General features: G+C 37.1%; 1 protein-coding gene across 1 annotated transcript in view; it reads left to right on the top strand.

The window, feature by feature from the left end:
- Positions 1-18,833, top strand: part of LOC122814829 (zinc finger protein 19-like) — a 151,394-nt gene that overhangs the window by 118,741 nt on the left and 13,820 nt on the right. The window lies entirely within an intron of this gene.

Here is an 18,833-nt window from a genome sequence, read left to right as displayed (position 1 = left end):
ATGTATTCTGGCATGCAGTAGTCATGCTTCTTGTCTTTGCAGTATAGAGTATAAGTCAAGTCTTTGTCATCCAGTTGAGGATGGATTCCAGTCTTCATATATGGAAACAAACAGCACAGATTCTTGAGTGAAAGAAAGGTAAACCTGAGTATCATCAGCATATCACTGATAACAGAAGGCTTTCCCTACATATGAACTTTTCAAAGGGACATTTTGTGTAATGTAAAAAGTAACAGATGCAAGACTGTGCCTTGAGGCTACTGGATGGATGATCCCATAGACTACCCTCTATACATGACATAAAAGGTAACAGGCATCTCAGTCAAGAATGATGTCCATGAGACCACAATAATCTCTAAGATGCTTGAGCAAGATGGAGGCAGGGCAGCAAATTTCAAGGCAGTTAAGAGCCAAATATCTCTTCTGAATGAGAGAAAGAAAAGCCTCTTTTAGTATAGATAAATCTGCTTTTCTCAAGGAGGGCCAAATAAATCCAGAGAATAAGTGGTCACAATAAATTGTCAACATTGTACATGTCTGGCTGGGCCAGGATCCAGCCCACACAAAGTAGTGGCACAAAAATGAGATGCATTAATGACCTCCCATAGTCAGCATTACCAATTTCTGCCCAACAAAGCAAAAACTCAATATCACAAGAATGGAGTGCTCATGATGTACTATGAATGCCTTCTTTCATGAAATTTCAGCCTGGTAAGTAGAATAATGAACAGTCAAACTACAGGGATGTTGCAACCATTGCCATAACTTGTGCTTTGTGTGGAGCTCAAGATCTGACCATGACTTTCACCTAGCAGCAGAACTGGGATGTATACAAACTGGGACTACAGCACCCACAGCAGTAGTTGCTACCCTGTTAGAGGCAAAGATAAATCCATCTGAATTCTTGTCAGTGTTCTCACTTGGAATCTGGTCCAAAATGGGCATCAGTCTATACATCTGCTAATGTTTTGAAAATCCCAGGAATTAACCAGATCAATATTAGGAGATCTAATATGAGGTAGACCAGCACTGAAATAAACCAGATAGTGGTTATAAACCAGAACATGGTAAAAAAAAAGACTAGCTCCCCAACTAGGTCCTAGTCTCCATCTCAAGCTAGAAAACCAGTGTCTGAATTAACGTATTGTAATAGTAACAACCTTAGTGATTTTGAAAAAAACAATTAAGAAACTACATGGGCAATTCACAGGACTTGCCATTGATTTAGGCATTAAAATCCTTCAGAACAAGCCAAGAACTCCTACAGCAATGCTCCCATATTATGAGATGAAGTGTAATTGATAAAGAAATCTGGGGTTCTCTCCAGCCACAAGGCCATGCTTGAATGGAATGTTACAGTTAGCTATTATGCAGTTTAGTTCATGGGATAGATTAAAACAGATGGCCATTTCACCACAAGCATTGTCCTGCCTAGGACTGCAGACAACTTGCAGATCCAGAGGGAACTCAGACGAAAATGATATATTCTGTTTCCACCTAAGAAGGCCTGCATAATAAATGCCAAACTGAACATATGGAGCAAGTCTGAAATAATACCAGATTTGTTCTTGATCAATCTGGTGGTATGCAGTGCAGTATGTTTGGCAGTCTAAGAAGAGCATGTCCTGCTTAATGGACACATACTGAAGTGCAAAACCAGTGGTTAGACTACCAGATGACAAAGTGGGCCCTTATTGTAGTGGTACATCACCCTTTTGGAAACTGTTCTTCAACTGGTCTCTGGTTTAGTTATGCAGCAAAAATATGGTCTTCAAAGCAAAGCTACTGTATGTGAGCTTTTATATCTACATGCAAACCTTATACCAAATGATATTTGCAGTCGTGTAAAACAGAGTGCCATTTTCCTTATGCCTATATTTGGCTAGTAATTCTCACTGTTAGGTGTCAGAGATCAGCGCTCATCAAAACTTCAAAATAATACTGCTTTGTAGTACTTTCCCGCAATCGACAGTCTTAGATATACATTAGGTATGGAAGAATGATACTGCCCTCAGGGTGCTGTATTTTACTCACCCTGATGCTGTGTTTTGTGTGGTTGAATAGATACAGCACAGTGGAAGTGTTCCACAGTACTATAAATTTTACACACAGGAGAGCTGCAGCATTTTCTTAAAAAAGCATTGTTTCCTAGGATGCTTTTGATTGAATTACTACACTCAACAGATGTCGTACTTTGTGTGAATGAGAATAAACAACATCTGGTGCAGACACCATCTTCACAGAAAAATTATGGAGTTTCACAGTATCTAGACAATAAATAAGGTTGTATTTTGCTGCCCCATCAGCATCTCTTTTCTGTAGTAACATATTAACTATTAAAACCACTAGCTGCAAAGTGAGAATGTGATCTTCCACCTTCACTTCCAGATATTACAATGTTGTAAAATAAAGTGAAATATTTCTCTTTTCTAAATTTGGCTGTTACTTCTCACTACATCTGTGAAATCATCAAGCACGTAATGCTGAATTTTGCCTCCCCAAGTTCACTTTTTTCTGGAGTAAAACATGCTGTTATTGAAAATATGAACTGTACTCCATTTGTATATTATGTGTTATTTCTCTTTTCGGGTATCAGAAACCAGTGCTGAATGCCTTATGATGATAATGCAATATCGGGTTTCCCCATGCTCACATTTTCACAAGTACATCTCCCTTTAGATGTTATATTTTACTGTTCCTAATTATATATTTTGCATGGTTGAGTGAATTCAGTTTTCAGCCATGCAAAGACCAACATCATGGGATGATCAGGGTGTTTCTTGATATTATAATATCTACATGCAAATAATGCACCAATTGCAGTTTGTAATCAAGTAAAATAAAGTGCAATATTTTTTCCCTATTACTTCTCAGTGTCCAGTATCAGAGAACCAAAGTTGTGAAAGTATAAAAACCACAATGCTGGTTATTGTTTCTCCAAGATCACTTTTCTGCAGTAAAACATTTTGTTTTACTATTAAAATACACAAACTGCAAAGCATGGACATGTAAGCTCCCATATCTGCTTGCAAACTGTGCAGCAAATGGTATTTGCAGTCATGTAAAATAAAATTTTTACTGACTGGTATCAGAGAAAACACCTTTTAAATAATCCAGTCCATAATACTGTTTGTTACTGCCTCTTGATCATTTTCTTTTGCAGTAAAATGTTTTATTACTAAAAAATGACATGTAAATAAATAATTTAGGAGTTCCTACATGTGCAAGTACTATACCAGCTAAAATGTGTAATAATATAAAGCAAAGCAGCTTACATTAGACTATTACTTCTCACTATTCCTAAGTATGCCATCCTTCATATGACACATTAAACCAAGGTCCCATCTGCCTGGTATCTCAGGTTGATGTAAAAGATCACTCAGCACTTTTTGAAAATAATAAGGGAATCTCCACAGTGCTCTAGACATATCTCTGCCAGTCAGTAAGAATACCAGTTCCTGTCTCCCCTTAAAAGAGGACAGTTGCCTAGTGGAACTAACCTGGTCAATAAAACATAAATAAATAATTAATGCTGTATGTTGCTTCCCTATGATTATTTTTCTGTTGTAGAACAGTGTTATTATTATTATTATTATTATTATTATTATTATTATTATTATTAAAGTGCAAAGCAAGAATGTGTGAGCTTCTGTATTCACATGCAGACAGGGCACCAAATGATATTTGCAGTTCCATACAATGAGTTGAAATATTCATCTTGACTGTACTTGGTTATTACTGGTTAATATCTGACATCAGAGATCAATGCTTACCAAGGCATCATGACTGTAATTCTGTGTATTGCTTCCCCTTGATAATTTTAGGAAGTGCATTAGCATGGTACAATTAGTACATCTGTTATACTTTGGCTGAATGGATGTAGTATAAAACTTGCATGATGAAGCAGTCAAGATGAATAAGTTTTACATACTTCAACGAAAATGATCATGGTAATGCAATGTACAGCATTTTGTTCTTCATAAAAATAAATTCCTTTCCCTAAATTGCCTTTGCAAGGTTGAATTAATGTATCCACCAAATGGTTTATTTTATTTGCTTTACTTAATTTATCATTCTACTGTGCAAAGGACAACATCATGGAACAGCTGAAGTATTCACAGTGCCGTTACATTTGCTCCCAAGATTGCTGTAGCAGCTTCTTACTTTAGGATACTTTTGGATTTGTAAAGTCAGTGTAATACTTCTGTATTAAAATTTGGACATGAATTCAGCAGTGCTGAACCACAACATATATACTTTTAGCTCTTGGGAGACATATTTAGTATGGAATCTTTCTTACTGCAACACACACTTCTTCATTGTTAGAATTTTAAAAATGATATGCCTTCCTGTTGTCTTTATTGTTGAAAAATCATATTGAACTTTTATTCATCTGCATACTGACCTGCTATAGCAGATTTCCAAATCAAGTAGTATCTGTGCTTATGCATGCATGACAGCCAACACAAAGCAGAGAAAAAATAGAACAGTGGAAATGTAGGGTCTCTTTGATGTGATAAATGAAATATCTTCTACTTTAGGATTAAGAAACTTGATTTTTAACTCATAGTTTTGCCACCTGTCCCAAAACATATTCACTAAACCTACAGTATTAAAGATTAAATATTTCATGTGTTATATAGCAGGCATCCATACAAAACTCCATATTATGTCAAATATAACATGAAAACATATAACACAGTTTAGAATAATAAATATTACAAATCAATAAACAATTTACAGCACAAAAGATACAGTGAACAGCTGATATGGTAAATAGCTAACAAAAGCCAATGGTTGGGAACAGTAACTAATGACAGATGAAGTGAGGAGGAAGCAACAAGGAATATAGCAGATAGCTGATATAGGTACCAATCATTACATACGAACTGAGCAATTTCACTAAAGTAGGTAAAATATGTATTAATGAATGTTGTTGGTGTGTGTTTTTATGTGAAAGTCAGCATTACTAAGGATGCCCATTGTGATGGCTAACATTTTGTTAAAAGTTATGCAATGAGCAGAGATCTTGCACAAATTACTATAGTTTAGTATATGAGAAAATGAAAAGATACTTGTAGGGGTACTGTTAGAGAAGACTGGAAGAAAGGCTTGAATGGCCATTAACTAAATTATTAAAGAGAGAGAGCATAGTTGTAATCGTTGATGATGAGAATGTAAATTAAAAAAAAGAGAGAGAGAAATGGGTTATGAAGGAGGAGGCATTTTTACAAGGACAAGATATTAAGGGGAGTTACTAAGATGGAAAACACCTTAAAATTTGTGAAGACAGAGTAATTACTTAGATACCATGAAATTTATGGAGTTTGTTTAATTTGAGATGTGCCTTGTGGGCTGTCCTGAAAAAATAGTCAGGGAATGGTCATTTTTTAGAGAAATGGACAGCAGGTTCCAGACTGTAAGTATATGAACGTTGAATGTAGAGTTTCCTCTGCTGTTCCCTCTGTTGGTTATGTATTCTTAGAAAGAATATTCATTTTCTAGATCAGTGTAGAGCATATCCAGGCTTGTAGGAGGGCAGAAGTTCACCAAGAGAAACATGTTCTGTGAAATTCTGGACAGCTGAGAGGTGTGCATACAGGTGCTGTAGCCATCATATCTAAATGTGCCTCTTTTCTAACATGTTTTCCTTATATTGGCTAATTTTTACACTAGAAAAATATCACTGAGATCCAACATAGACATAATGCACACAATTAAACACATACTGTTTATCACTAAAAATCTACTTATATCTGGAGACATACACCCAAACCCTGGGGCACAAAACTCTCTACTGTCTGCTAGGCAAATCTCTGACCTATTGATTCTGAATGTCAACATCAGAAGTATCTCTAACAAACTTTCTGACCTACACACATTTGTAGCTCACTACTCCCCTGACATACTAACCATTATTGAGACGTGGCTAAAACCTAGTACCCAAAAGGAAGAAATTCTCCCACCAGGATATAATATCCTAAGACTGAATAGAGTGGGCAGAAAGGGAGGTGGAGTTGCTATCCTCTACAAAAATACATTCAACATCAAACCTCTCCAAACCCCCATACCTAAATTTCAAAATGCCGAAACCTTAGGTTCAACCCTAAGCATAAACTACACAAAAACTATCATCATTCTCTGCTGTTATATTCCTCCAGGTAATAACTCTCCCATCATTGAATAAATGTTACAATGGCCCTCAAGAAACCATCTTACTAGGTGACCTGAATACTGATTGCTCAACTTGTACTTCTAACAACCCCACTAACCATATTAATCTTTCCAGTTTTGCCCAACATAATCAAGAACCCACTAGAATTGACAAAAAACCCACAAACAGTCTGTTCTAGATTGGACACTAGTTAACTGCTCCAAACAAAACTATCATACAGGATGCCTTCCTGATGGACTTAGTGACCATCTCCCCACCTTCCTCCTGTGGAAACGTACCGACATAGCCAAACCCATTGTTTTTAGACAAGTCAGAGATGATTGTAAACTAACTATGCAAGAACTAAACAGTATTCTAAAACATAGTAACTGAAAACCACTACAAACCCTAAAACTAGACCAAGCCATTGACTACTTTAACAATATTCTCACCAATGTCCTAGACTCGCATCAATTAGGAAAATAAGAGCCAAGGGAAACTATGCACCTTGGCTAACTAGGGAAACTAGAGCCCTTCTAAAGTCAAGAGATAAGGCTTGGAAAATCTGGAAGAAAGACAACACTAGCCTAGCCAAACAAAATGACCTACAACTTAGAAATCAGGCCTAGAGACAAACTAAACTTGATAGACAAAATTACTTCCTTAATATCCAAAACAAACATTCAAAAGATCCCCAAAAGTTTAACTCTCTTCTAAAACCAGGCAAAGCTACCACTCCCACTCCTAACTCCACAAATGACAATAAGGACATTGCCTCCCAATTTAATCACCATTTCACAGAATGTATCTTAACACTATCCTCCCAACTATCCAAAAACAACCCTACATATAACTCAAACAAATGCCCTGACAACAAAGTATTCTTTACTCTCTCACCCATTCCCGACTCAACAATTAAAAAACATGTCCTAAAACTGAAACATACCACCCTTGCCTCTGACAGTCTACCAGCCAACTTCATAAAAATAGCTGCTGAATCCTTATCCTACCCTATTTCTATTCTTATTAATCACTCCATACAAGAAGCATATATCCCACAGCTATGGAAGGTATCATATATTGTTTCACTACATAAAGACAGAAACTCTTACGAATACTCAAATTATTGCCCCATTGCCATTCTATCCCCCTTATCTAAAATACTAGAGAAATGTATACATTCTCAAGTAACACAATTCCTAAACTCACATAATCTCCTCTTACAACATGGCTTCCGACAACACCATAGCACAACAACCGCTCTGTTCTCTTTCATCAATATGGTCAACCAACAATAACTGTATATGTAATATTTCTAGACCTCTCCAAAGCATTTGACATGGTTTCACATTCCTTACTACTAGACACCCCGGCCTCCCTATGCTTTGTCCCTTCTGCTATAGCCTGGTTTAAAAGCTATCTGTCAAAAAGGCAACAGTCTATCCAATGGCAAGGTGAACTATCCCCCTTACCCCAAGTACCACAGGTGTGCCACAAGGCTCAATATTAGTCCCACTTCTTTTCTCCATATTTACCAGTGATCTCCATACCACCACACAACATCCTTCACTTATACAATATGCTGACGATTCAAATTTTATCTGTTCAGCTCCATCACTTCCCACCTACAACAACTCACCCAGGAATCCTTTAGCTCTGTGGAAAGTTGGATCACTCAGATCCAACTTATCCGAAACCCTAACAAAATCAAATTACTACTTTTCATCCCCAACAAACCATGTCCACCCCTCTATCCTTTGCTATCTCATCCATAAATGGCACTATTATCTCTCCCTCTGACCTTACCAAACTCGTAGGCACTGAAATTGATAAAAATCTACACTTCGATATCCACATTTCACCAACTATCAAAAAGTCCATAAAAAATGGGAACACTATATAGCCACAGGAAATCCCTCTCTAAACAAGCACGGATTACCCTAGCCCAAACTCACCCCTTGTCTACCCTAATGTATGTTGCTACAACTCTTACCCAGCTTAGAAAACTTGACCTTGCCAGACTCGAATCATGTTATAATAAAATTGCCAAGTTTCCGAACAACTCCACCTTTAGAACCCACCATTGCCAGGCTCTAAGGGAACTGCAATGGCTGGAACTTCCCCAGCTACTAACCTATAACCAGTTAGTCATTGCCTACAATGTGGTAACATATCCTGAAAAAAAAAAACAGCACTAGGCCAACTTCTCACCCACTATAATACAAATCGTCCTCTCCGATCTTCCGACAAACCCCTCCTCTGTATCTCTAGGGCTAACAATACTGCAGGAAAAGCACTGTTCTCCCACTCTATAGCTAGAACCTGGAATAATCTCCTTCCTGCTCTGATTTCTGCCCCTACCTCTTCTCACTTTAAAAACTCACTTAGATCACACTTAATGAATAAGTGGTTATGCCCATGTATTACTTAAGTCCTCCAATTATTCCACTTATATACCTTACTTCCTGATATACCTACTGTAATATATACTACAGTGTAGTTCTTCTCCTATTGCTGATTGAAATTGTATACTTATTGTGTTATTAACCATGTGTAACTATTTTTTCCTGTATATATAAATCTTGTTATTTCTTACTGCTGTATACTGTATTTTAACATATTGTTTCAAATTTTTCTGTCTACTGTATTTTAACATATTGTGTAAAATTTTACTTACTGTAGAGCTTTTCTCCCTGGGCCTCCACTGAAAATGGACTGTGTCCAGTGGGACTATCCTGGTAAACAAATGTAAAATAAATAAATAAAAAAATAAGTAATTCATTTACATTTCTACTTCACCTATAAGAATATTTAGGAGATGGTCCAACAACATTCTTAACCCTTATTAGTGCATAAAGTCTCCCAGTTAAGCCAAATTACATCTTCTACATGTAAACTAATGGATGTATAAGCATTTGAAATACATGCATACATACACTACTACTGTTTCTTTGATTATTCCTAATATTCCTTCCGTTAATATTATCATTAGTAGTAGTACTATTTTTTTAAAAAGAAGCTTCTGTTCCCTTTTTATTATTTTCTGTTTTGGGCATTTCCTTTACTAATGGGGATATCCTCTCTGTATCATTTTTTCACACTCCAAAGTCATTCCTTTCTTTAAAAATTCATCTTCACTTCTATTTCATTTAACTCTTAAAACCATCAGTTTTGGAATAACCTTTTTACATACTTAGGATGACAACAAGAAATAGCAGTAATTTATTAGAATCAACCCTCTTACAATATAGATAATTATTTATTTCTCCACCAGTTCTCCTATATAATTCATAGGTTCATAGGTAGGTACTAGGCTATTTGCCCTAGGGCCTATATAAGTCTAGCCAAAAAAGTACCCTGGCTTTCGCCACCCAGGAAAATTATTTTCCTGTGTCCCTGTCAAGCAGAGCCACAGAAGTGATACACAGGGTAAATTTCCTATTTCCCATCCAATCAAGATTTTTCTTGAAGAGTGCTAATAAGGAGCTTTGTTTGATAAAGATAGGTAGCTTGTTCCAGAGTATGGGAAGTCTCTGGGACAGGAATCTATCCCTCCAGCATATTCTGTTTGTTGTGGTGACAAGGTTTATGTCCCTAGAGCATGTAGCTCGGAGGGATTGGGATTTCTTTAAGTGGAGCATGTCCAACAGCTCTGGGTTTGACATAGCTTTGTATGTTAGGCAGAGATCGCCTCTGAGTATGCGATATGCAACAGAGACGGTCTGTGTAGGGCATCTGTTTGAGGCCAGTAATCCTCTTTGTGAGGTATTTCTGCGGCCTTTCCAGTTGTTGTAGATGTCTTGTGAGGTACATACCAAAAGGGGCATTGCACTCTATAATGGGTGTAATGACTAATGAGTAGAGGGGAACAGTGACCTGGATGAGAAACCTTTTGTGATGAGGTGTGCCGTGTAGAAGGATTTCCTGACTACTGTGGCAATGTGATTATCAAAGGAGAGACTACTGTACACTTGTGTCCCAAGGTCTCTTATCATACTTTCAGTGATAAGTAGACTACCGCCTATGTGGTAGTTTATGGGTACAGAGTTTTTACCAAAGGGGATGACAATGCACTTTTTGCCATTGTGCTTGAGGCCATGGCTTTGACACCAGGCATCTGTCTCAGTGAGGCCCTTTTGTAGGATGCTCACATCTTTAGGAGTTTCGATTATGTCTCCTAGTTTGCAGTCATCTGCGAACTTCATTAGCCAAAGACCTTCTGTGTTAGCCTGTACTTCAGAGAAGTAGATACCAAACAGGAGAGGACCCAGGACTGAACCGTGTGGTACTCCACTTGTCACTGGTCTGAAGTAGGATTTGGAGTCTGCTACTTTCACAGTGTGGGTTCTGTCAGTGAGCCAGTTGGCAACCCATCTTGTGACATAGGGATTTATACCTAGTTTAGTGAGTTTATCTATAATTCCAGAGTGGGGGAGGGTGTTGAAAGCCTTGGCGAAATCTAGATAGGTTGTGTGAACCACCTTACCCTAGTCTACGACTTTGGTGACTGCTTCAAAGAAGTCTATCCGGTTTAGGAGACATGATCTGCCTTTTACAAACTCAAACTGGGTGGGGTCCAGAGTTTGGGGATTACCAATGTCTTTGTTTATAAGTTCCATGATGATATGTTCCATGGCCTTGCAGACCAGGCTCATCAGGCTAATGGGGCGGTTGTTCCCGGGGTCCGTGGTGGCTCCCCCTTTGTGGAGTGAGATAACCATCGCTGTGCACCATTCAGTGGGCACAAAGCCTGAAGTGAGGCTATGATTGAACATCGTACTTAGGTGGGGTGCCATTTCATTCTGTAGTTCGTGTAGAACGCAGCCTGAGATGTTGTCAGGTCCCATGAATGCTGTGTTCTTGGTTTTGGAGAGTGTGTTTTTAACCTGTGCAGCCGTGATTACAGGAACTTTGCATTCTTCTGGTATAGAGATGGGCCCTTTAGGGGGTGAGGGGGGGTAAAATTAGCACTGAACCTATCTGCCAGGATGTTGGCATTATCAGTTAGTTCTGTATATTCAGTGCCATTGTGCAGAGCAGATCTGAGTGTTGCCATTGATATTCTTGACATAGCTATAGAATGCTTTGTGGTTGTTTTTAGAATCAGTGGCGATTTTGTTTTCGTAACTAGCTTTGGAGGATTTTATGAGGGATCTCAGCTTCTTACTGAGGCTGACAAGGGAGTTCCTCTAATCATGGGATTTTACTCATTTTTGCAACAGTTTCTTTATTCTGTTGTAGAGTTTGTTTAGGGCAGGGGACCACCAGATTGGCTTCCTTTTTTGGGAGGATAGCATCTTGGTTCTGTTAGGGGTAGCATGATCCATGCACTTGTGTAAGTGCTTATAAAGTGCATTTGTGTAGGATTCAGCAGTCATACCTCTATTGTCCATCTGCATGGTTGTTGTGAAGTTTGCCAATTCTGTCTTGAGAAGCATGAAATTTATTTTGGAGAAATTTTTTACGGTGGTTTCCCTAATGGGCGGTGGGGGCGGGATGTGGATGTCTAGGGTGATTAGCTTGTGGTCGGATCTGACCAACAAGGAATTAACCTCTGGTGTGAAACACCTGTCGCCCATGTTGGTAATGACCAGGTCTAGGATATTGCTGCCCTTGGTTGGGGTGTGGATAAGTTGATCCAAGGCATTGAAATTTATGAATTCCAGAAAATGTTGAGCAAAAGAGTTGGTACATGAGTAGTTTTCCCAGTTAATGGTGGGGTAGTTGAAATTGCCCATTATTAGGGTGTTGGGTTGTACCCTAATATTTTCCAGTGTATCAAGAAATGAGGAGTGGGGATCCTGGGGCATAGTGGGAGATCTGTAGCAAGCTACAATTTGGATTGCAGTCTTGCCCAGAGTTAGTTGCACTTGGATAATCTCGCATGCATTATGCTGAGCAACTAGCCTGGAGGTGTGGATATCCTTAGTGAATATGGACATGCCTCCACCTTTAGTGTTTCGGTTCAGCTTAGGTGGCCGAAAGGTGTGGTATGAATTATAGCCTAGTAATGCAGGAGTGCTCTTTGGAGCCTTGAACCAGGTCTCTGTCACTGCACAGATGTTGATGTTCTCTATTTTAAGGAGTGCCTCGAGTGAGTGCATTTACATCTAAAATGAATTTTTATTCCTATCATACTGATAATTAACCTTTAAAGGTGTGTAACATTTTTTCAAAGCTGTCACATTTATATACATTTGATATATCCCTGTGGTAATAACACGAACATTATCAGTAACTCTCATAAATATTTTAGAACCATGAAATATGTCATCTGACTCAAACATTTTAAATTGTTTATACCACCCCCCAATAGTTTGCATTCAAGACTTTATTATTCAAAATAAATTCACACATGCACATAAAGGTTAGAATATTTTTTTTCGAGACAAAGCTAAAAATATTGAGGGGGAAAGGCCCCAAATCAGGGACAACTTTTAAATATCACTGTAATTCACTTAAAAAGTTAATAGCATAGTAGGTTTTGCATCAAGATGCATTTTTCTGAATAATTAGAAATATGAAAGTGTAATGTCTAACATTATTGACTGGCTACAATCCACAGTGATTTCTTAGAAAATGAAAACCTTTGTGGTGTTTAGAGCAAATATATGAAGCAAAATCAGAGAGGTTTTGCAAAATTATGGATGGTTGAGAAGTCTGACTGCTATTTATTGCAGTGACTTTTTTTTCGGCCAGAAGATTTATTAGTTTACAGTGTAGAGATGAACATCTTTATGGCTATAAAGTGTTGCATGTTCAGCACACAGGCTCCAAAGCAGTGAACTATTCACTGGAGAGGCACAGAAGCATAAAAGTGCAGTGCATGAAGTCAACACTTCTTTGTCATGCTACTTGCTACATGCTACCCATTCTAATAGCAATGAAACAAATGTGAGGGAGCTCGTGTTTTGAAAAGTTTTATTTCACTCTTGGTAAGTCAGACAGTGGCACCTGCAGCTGAGTTTGCTAAAGTCTTCATTCTGTATTAGGTCTTGGTGCCAGTGGCATTTTTCATGTTTGCATACATTTTTCAGTGAATGAAAGAATGTGACAAATTTATTGCTAAAAGTGTAGAAAGAAGCAGTTACTATAAAAACAGATAAGGTTTAAAGAGGTAAAGGAGTATAACTTGCAAAGCTTGATACTTAAGTTCATGGCAGAGATACTTGACTGTGGTATATGAGACTAAAGGAGAAGTCTCTCTATTATGACTGCTTGGTATCATAATAGAGAAGTCTCTCTATTATGATACCAAGCAGTCATAATTCATATTTGTGATCAATTTGCATTTAAAATTTATGCTTGCATGGTATATTAGGCTATCTCTGGGGTCTATATTATACAGATGAAATTTAAAATCTGAAACACTCACATGTGTGGAAATGCAGGAAATTGAAATCACTATTGTGGGGGGCTGTGCCTGACCCCCAACCCCTGCTAAATATATATTCCAACTCTGAGATCACACTACAGTGAGGAAAGGGCAAATTTTCCGATCTTCGCTGTACCGCAATCTCACAATAGCAATTACGAAGAGCGACATTTTCGACATCTAAGCCGTTCGAGATTTTGATTTTTCATCGATCTAATAGGTAGCCTATCTCTGGCTGTTGCCTCAAGTTCTGGAATCTGTGAGGTAATAATTGCACATTCACTCTTGGTATCAAAGCCATTCTCCTAAAAATGTTTTACTTTTCAAAAAACAGATTCATACTTTCAAGACTTTTGTACTTGTTTGTCTGTTTAAACCGAAAACAATATGTCAACCAAAAGACATGACAAGATACACTTGGAGGCAAACATTTAATTTGAGATTTATTAATACCCCAGCATTTTTTCCGACAAAAATAAAACAATGCTATACTTTGAACCACTTCATATTTTTCAATGAGGTTTGCCATTGGATTTCTTCGTATTTTGTAGCACTATTTCCATATTCAAGGATTTGGACCAAAGCTTACCCCTAAAAACTGCAAACAACTTATTAGGTAGTTTTCAAAAACATCCTCATGATTTTGTCTGTCTGTTTAAACTGGGATAGTTCTCAAAAACAGCTTCATATTGTTAACTTTTACATTTGTTCGTAATTTTAAACTAAAAAAAAAAACAAAACAAAAAAAGTGGCAAGCAACATACATGAAAAACATGTGAACACGACATAAGATATGCACACACCTCAGCACTTTTGCACTTTTTCAGCAGAAATAAAATGGCAGTATGTTTTGAACTGCTTCATATTTTTCCACAAGGGTTTGTCATACGATGTCTGAGACAGAGGTGCATAAACTAACAACCGCCTTTGAGTTGCTAATATGTAAAGTTTGGTCTGCAGCTAGTCCATATAAATGTTTTTCAGTGGCTTCAATCTTTTGTTCTTTCCTCTTTATACCTCATATCTTAATATTATTCAGGCCATTCTCCATGAAAGTCAGCAAAAAAGCTGTATTTACAGTATATGGTTGTGTATACTAAGGTTTATATCACCTCGGTAAACAACATACAAGCTATTAAATCAGAAAATTCTCACTGACATGGATGTACAAAATGAACCTTTTTATCTGGCTATATATCTGTAACTATATTGTGTGTGTGTGTGTGTGTGTGTGTGTGTGTGTGTGTGTGTGTGTGTGTGTGTGTGTGTGTGTGTGTGTGTGTGTGTGTGTGTGTGTGTGTATGATGGAAAAAGGCTAGGAGATATTCAGATATGTGGTTCTAATTAATGCAGTAATTGCAAGAATGTATTCCCCTTCCTGATAAATTTTAAGTGCAGATAAACTACAGATTGTTTTATGGAGACATGGAATGGCCTCCGCAGTCATATGGCATTCATGTGTATCTTGCTAAAAGAAATTAGTCTTGTAGTGTATTTTTACAAAGTAAAATGTGTGTTTATGCAAGCAATAATGCCTGACAGAGTGGTTATTATTGGGGAAATAACACCCTCCCAGTTGTATTGTGAGTCTTTAATGCCTCAGGTGAAGAACATGTGAACCCCTGGAAGGGTATTATTTTCCCAGTGACACCCACTCTGGAGGTCATTATTGCACTAGAACAATAGGCTATCAGTTAAATTGTTTCATATTTGCTTTTTTATTAGCATATGCATTTTAATATATTTTTGACATAAAATAGTCCCTCTGCATAAGGTTTCAAAGTTGCTGTAGCATATGTAAATGTTTTTGAAGGAAGTATTTTATATTAAAAATATAAGTTTTATAAATATTTAATGTTAGCACTCATACACACACTGAAAGTCAAACAGACACACACACAGATGCAGAGACAGAAAGAGACACACATGCACAGAAACACGTGCACGACTTTGCACAGAAACACGCACACAGACATATACAGACACACACACACACATATATATATCTATATATACCTATATACACACACACACACACACACACATATATATATATATATATATATATACACACACACACACACACACACACACACACACACACACACACACACACACACACAGACATGTGTCCAGTAGTTATAGTCACATTCTCAGCTATCATTGTGACCAAATGAATGAAAAAAAAAGTCATATAGTGCAGAGTATTGCAACCCCCCCACACTCTCCCTCCCTGGTTTATAGGTTCATGGCCTCATAATACTTACTAGGCTATTGATCCATAAGAATCCATAAAAGCCTAACCATACATTCCTATGAAATTTTTGTCCTTTGTATTTTAAGTATACGTAACCCAGAGATAAGCAGAACATTTACATTTATCAGAACGTCCCCAGTTTACCTCCTTTATTTTCTGGTAAATTTCTGAGGATTACAGTTAGTCAGTAGAGCTATACATTATAGTTTCTTGTGTCTTATTCAGATAATGTATGTTGATGAACAGCCATTATTAGATGCAAATTCTTGAGGAAAGAAACTGAAAGGTATGTGTACTTCCTCAATATTTGACTCACTCACACTGTCTTTGTCTATCTGTTTCTCACACACACATGAACTCACACAGAATTGAAATTTTTATTTTTTCACCTCGCTAATTGTGGCTTTTTTAAACAGTGCTTAGTGAGGTTTAAGTAAAACAGCAAATCCTTGTAACTGCTTTTGCAGTTACTTTTGCTAGTTTTTTTAAATTTACCTCTATTATTATTTTATGGCTCATCAAAAGCAAAAATCACACAAAGAATGTTGAGAACAAAACACTTTATAACGCAAAGCTTTCGGGAATAACCCTTTCTCAATACTGAATACAGACATACACTAAGCAACTGCTTTTATACAAGCCAGAGAATCATGTGACTGCAGCCAAAGTCACACGACATATTCAAAAATGCATCTCAAGAAAGTGTATACATTTAATGAAAACATTTAGAAAAACTTTTAAAAAAGTGTGTGAATATATATACACACATATACATACAGAGCGCTAGATGTCTTTCAGCCTTCTACTCCAAATTTGACTGTCGGCGCCAATTCTATGCTAAAGGACATTGCCACTTTAAATTCCACTGATGTTATAACCACCGCCCCTTCTAACAACGCTAACGTTGACGCCGTAATGGCGCCCACTATGGACACCTCAGCTACTGCCTCGAGTTTAGTGATAGATGCGCAACAAGCTAACAAAAAAACTCACCAGTCTACTTTAAACTTCATAGAGAAACGGTTTCAATTAGAGAAACCGGAACGTGTGCAGGACTCTCTAAAGAAAAGGGAACCATCCTCTATGAAGCAAGAGACTTTGTCAATGAAGCGCAAGCACGACAGCCCATTGAGGCAGGGCAAGAATGCCCAAACAGTAAGAGGCGTTCTAAACCTCTCATCTTTTATTTTGAATGATTTTCATGTGTCCCTTCTTTCAAAGGGGTTAAGCTTTATACCTATGGCTAATTTGGATTTAGTTGGTATGATTACTGATGTAAAAATGTTCGTGAGGAATTTGAATTTGAAACTTCTGTTTAATGTCAACACTGATTCTAGTAGTACTCTTAGAAAGCGCAGTACTTTTATACCTGTGAATGTACCGATTACTACTGCCTTTTGTAATGTATGTGAAGCTGACTTTAGGCAACAATTTAATACTCATGATAGGAGGTTTATTTATAATTTAACTTATGAACAACATCTTGCATTACAGAATCTTAAAAGAAATAATGAAATCATTATTAAACAGGCAGACAAGGGTGGTAGTATTGTGATTATGGATAGGGCTTGCTACAACTTATCAATGGAGAAGATACTGGTGGACCATTTGTCTTTTAAAAAAATTAGTTCGTTGGATGTTAGGAAGCATATTACTGATGATAATTTATCTATATATGATATGCAGTTTAATAATAACATTAGTTTAGAACTGTTTCACTTTTTTTCTGTACCATGTCCTACTATACCTCAGTTATATGGACTTCCAAAAATACATAAATGCTTGTTAGATCCTCCTATGAGGCCTATCGTCTCTGGTAATGGGTGGGTAACCGAACCTGTTTCGGTGTACCTTCAGAAGCAATTATTTCCTTTCTTGGATAAATGTAATTTTGTTATTAAGGACACTGGTGATTTTCTTTTTAAATTATCAAATTGGTATTATAGTGAACCACGGAATTTAGATGACTTTCTATTTGTTACCTTAGATATTGTGTCACTGTTCACTGTTATCCCTAACTTGTATGGTGTAGAGTCCATTAGGAAGTTTTTGACTGTTGAAAAAACCTTAACTTGTGACTCCATTCAAAATATATGTCAACTGTTGGACTTAGTACTTAGTCATAATGTGTTCATTTTTAATCAACAACCGTATTTGCAGGTCAACGGGGTTGCCATGGGCACCAAACCTTGTACTATATCAGTGGGAATTGGACAATATGCATGATGGTAAAAACTTTTTTGATGCACATGTTGTGTTTTATCAGCGTTTTGTTGATGACTGTTTTTTTAATTTGGAATGGCTCTAGGGATAGTTTAGAACAATATCTTGTATACTTGAATAATACGACAGCCTTTTTAAAATTTAAATCAACTATTACTAGTAAAGAGGCCTCTTTCCTTGATGTTAGTATTTTTTCTAAAAATGGAATTCTAAATACATCTGTTTTTAAGAAAGAGATATGTGTGGGTAGATATGTACATGCGGATAGCATGCATGCCCCACATGTTTTTCGGGGTGTGACTAAGTCTCAATTTATCAGAGTGAGTAGACTTAACACAGATGATACTATTTTTAGTGAACAGTTAAATGATACATTTAAAGATTTTGTTGATTGTGGCTATGAAATGACTATCTTGAATTAATTAAAAAACTATGTGTCTACTAATAGAGATTTATTGTATGCTCCATATTTTAGAAATCCATATTTCACAAACTCTGATATTAGAATAAATCTAACCGCAAGCCCTGCTACACAAAGGTTTAGATATGTAACTGGTTATGCTAGTAAGGTTACTCTTGTTAAGCGTACAATCTATAAGTATTGGCCCATCTTAATGGCATCTCCTGAACTTACAAAACTGTTAGGTGATAAGCCATTTTTTAGTTTTAGAAATATGAGAAGTCTTAAAAGTATGCTATGTTACAAGGATTTCTGCCCTTCCTCAAATTTGTCTTTTGATAGACCCCTCTGCTCTGTATCCTATTTTGGTACTTATCCATGCCATCACTGTTCCTGTTGTTCTGACTTGGTTACTGTTTTGGAA

This window comes from Protopterus annectens, chromosome 11.part0, assembly GCF_019279795.1.
Source record: "Protopterus annectens isolate FY-2018-M chromosome 11.part0, PAN1.0, whole genome shotgun sequence".
Taxonomy (NCBI): Eukaryota; Metazoa; Chordata; order Ceratodontiformes; family Protopteridae; genus Protopterus; species Protopterus annectens.
Note: the sequence above shows the minus strand (reverse complement) of the source record. Positions and strands in the feature narration are given on the sequence as shown.